The sequence below is a fragment of the Cyprinus carpio genome, unplaced genomic scaffold (genome assembly GCF_018340385.1).
Source record: "Cyprinus carpio isolate SPL01 unplaced genomic scaffold, ASM1834038v1 S000000641, whole genome shotgun sequence".
NCBI lineage: Eukaryota > Metazoa > Chordata > Actinopteri > Cypriniformes > Cyprinidae > Cyprinus > Cyprinus carpio.
Window position 1 is genome coordinate 3,910 of NW_024873375.1, and position 3,713 is coordinate 7,622.

At 38.6% G+C, this 3,713-nt stretch overlaps 1 long non-coding RNA gene across 1 annotated transcript; it reads left to right on the forward strand.

The window, feature by feature from the left end:
• The first annotated feature begins 1,641 nt into the window (after nt 1–1,641).
• On the forward strand, nt 1,642–3,522 carry LOC122143038. The gene is made up of 3 exons (XR_006158933.1): nt 1,642–1,979; nt 2,320–2,990; nt 3,229–3,522. It is a non-coding gene; the product is annotated as an uncharacterized LOC122143038 (long non-coding RNA).
• Nucleotides 3,523–3,713: the final 191 nt, after the last annotated feature.

The following is a 3,713-nucleotide window of genomic DNA, read 5'->3' on the forward strand; positions in this document are numbered from 1 at the left end:
ACAAAATACTGAAGTGCTAAAGTTTGGTTAAAACATTTGTAGACAAATTTTGCATGACAGCTCTTCAAAAACACAACAAAGGGAAAGACCATTGCCTTATATAGTGGCTGTCTTATTGTTTGTGGGCTTTATGTTAAAAAAAAAAAACTGGCTTTAAACACTTTCGCTAGGTATTTGAGTAAATGAAAACACAATACTTACATTTCAATGTTAAGGTCTCCACAGAACTCTCACCTGCCTCTGAATATAAACACCTTCGTCCGATGCACGCAAGTGATTCTGGGATATAGAAGGGTGCGAAGTGTCCATAAGATGTACACTTCATTTTCATGGGAAATGAAGTATGGAAGCAGATTAGTCTCAATATATAATTCACGCAGCAAAAAACACGATTCACACATGCGTAGACAATTTCACATGCATGAAACCTAATTCACGTACGCACAAAAAAAATTCACGTGCGTGAGAAAAAATATATTCACAAAAAGCAATTCACATGCGCAAAATAAAATTATATATTCATAAAATACATTTCACAGATGCAAAACACAATTCGTAGATATACAACTGTGCACAAAAACCTTTGAATATTTAAAATTTACGAGTGTCTGAATGTACAAATCGTCATTTACTACGAATCCACTCGGATTTGTGTGTGTGTTTTTTTGAGACTTTTCCTGGCAGAGCTCTCTTCCCACGTGGGTCTGTCGTACTCTTTAGCCAATCAGATGCGAGCCTAACATTCAACCAATCATATCATAAGCCACCGAGAGTGCATTCAGAAGCTCGCAGGCAATCGGGGAGACGTCAAGAGAGAAGCCCAAAGAAGCCCTGGCGTTACATTTTTAAAATAATATACAAAATAATTAATCAGAATACTTACTCTGCTGCCACTCACGCCAAAGAACTCCCCGCTCAAGCTCGCCGTCTCTGCAAGATGGCAGTTTGCACGCACAGCTACTAGAAGATTTACATCTGTAAGACAGGTTGATGACGTCCTCCCGCTTAGTTTTGAGTCTGCGTCAGAAACGGAAGTGCTAAAAATCGCTAAAAATGGGCTTCACTTGTCTCAATTGAGTTCCAATTGGGTCGCTGTGTCCATTTCTTTTACTGTCTATGGATTACTGATGTAAAGGCTTAATTTCCATTCTAATTAATCCATATTGCAAAGGTGTGCAGAATCGTGCTCCTTGAATGCACTCTCAGTGGCTTATGATATGATTGGTTGAATGTTAGGCTCGCATCTGATTGGCTAAAGAGTACGACAGACCCACGTGGGAAGAGAGCTCTGCCAGGAAAGTCTCAAAAACACACACACACAAATCCGAGTGGATTCGTAGTAAATGACGTACATTCAGACACTCGTACATTTTAAACATTCAAAGGTTTTTGTGCACAGTTGTATATCTACGAATTGTGTTTTGCATTTGTGAAATGCATTTTATGAATATATACTTTTATTTTGCGCATGTGAATTGCTTTTTGTGAATATATTTTTTTTTACACGCACGTGAATTTTTTTTGTGTGTACGTGAATTAGGTTTCATGCATGTGAAATTGTCTACGCATGTGTGAATCGTGTTTTTTTTGCGTTAATTATATTTGAGACTAATCTTCTTCCATAAAAAACACTTCATTTTCATGGGAAATGAAGGGCGCATTTGAAGTCGCTTTTGAAACTCGTCAGTCTTCGTCGCGCCGCGGTGACGCATTCACACTTCAAATGCGGTCTTCGGAGTCTATGCACTTCAGTTTGGGACACAGCTAGTTCGTTATTTTCACGAATAGTTCGTTATTTTCACGCAATTGTAAAATACTCTCTACACCTTTTGTTTGAGCAACACTTTTATCATATCTGCATTATTTTCATCAGGCTCGGTGCTGTGTGTGTGTGTGTCTGCTAACACTTATATTTAAAGAGTTTTATCATTTCAATCATCATCAGTTAACAATGTTTTCTCCTCTTCACATAGAAAACGGTAAGATGTTGGAAATACTCTGATGTTATGAATGCGGTATATAACATTAGAAATGTTACGTGTGTTAGCAGGGTTTACATAAACCATATACATCTTAAAGACGATTAAATGTCTATTTAATATGAAACAGGAGAATGTTCTAAGAGAATTGCAGATGAGCAAATCAACATGAACAGACATCTGAGTGAGAGATGTGTGTGTGCTATTATGTAGAGTTCACTGTCTACATCTGAGGAATGGTGTTGTTGGATAAAAAAGCGATGTGAACACAACATGTAAATGTAGTATACTTCACAGATAAATCACAGAGGAGACTGACTCTTCTGTCTGGATCTTACAGGAACACATGAGACACAGGTGTGTTTATCTGCTGCAGAGACACTGATGAAGGAATCACTGCCATCAAAGACTCTCAGTCATTTCAAATGGCACTTTTCTGATTTTTGATTGCTGTTCATTTGATGCAGATCTTTTGTGGTGGAGCAGGTGAAGAAAGAAAAACCGGAAAGCACAAAATATAAAGTAAGATCATTCTGTTACTTCTAATACAGAAATGAAAAGACACTGTGCTGTTAAAATCACTGCTTTTGTTTTGTGATTGCGCCTCTTTGCAGGATCTGAAATGTGTGCAGACTGCTGTGTGCACTGAGGATGAAGAAGACCACAGCAGCATCCTGGAAATGATCCAGTGTCATGAATGAAACGCTCCATCACTGCATCTGACCTTGTTTTCTCATCAGGAACAGATGCTGCTGTGGTGTCTTCATCTTCAGTGACCCCAGAGCCAGTGAGAGCATCTAGAGAAAGACCAAAAGACATTGAGGATGTGATTTTGGTCAGGCTTGTTCTGCTGGTTTCTGTTCATCAGTCAATAAAACCTGAGTTTCAGAAGCTTCAAAAGCATCATCAGATAATGTCATGAAGAATCTGAAAGTCAGGCTCCACTGACTGATACTGTATGAACACAAATCAGCAGGAGAAACTTGACCGAAAGGATTGAACTGAATGGAGGTGAGTTAGTAATTAATGAATTTATTTTTTTTTTTAGATGAACTTTTAATTTAAAGAATAAAATAGAAACTGTATGAAATATATGCATGCATTAATATTTTAGTAGAACCTGAAGAAAAAGCAGCTTTATTGAGCGTTTGTGCCCAAGACACAAAAAAGCATTTACAAAAATCACATTTACATGTATTAATTTGTCAGACACTTTTATCTGAAGTGACTTACAGTGCTCTTATTACAGGGACCTCAATCCCTCTGGAGCCACCTGGAGTAAAGACAGCTGCGGAGATTGATCCAGCAACCTTCTGCTGACCAGTCCACTTCACTACACCACACAAGTAATGAAGCTATATCAAATTAGCATGCAATTGTTAAAATATGAAATTAAATTTAGCAATAAATAGAATGCTGACAGCATGAGATATAAAGCGTTTCACTCTGTCTAAGTGTTTCTCAGGTAGTGGTGTTTATGGAGAGCAGCACACAGATGTTTGGAGCAGACACAGCAGCAGTCAGATTGTCCCGCATGTGTGTTCTTCTGCTCTTGTTCAGGGTTGTGTGGTTCAGGGGCGTCATCGTGGTCTTCCTCATCCTCTCTGTGCACTCAGACAAGGACTCAATGTCCCTCTCTCATCCATGATCAGATTCAGTCTGACTGCAGCAGTGAGGGACGTGATGGACGGATGTGCCTGTAAACTTTCAAAAACAAGTCAAGTCACTTTTATT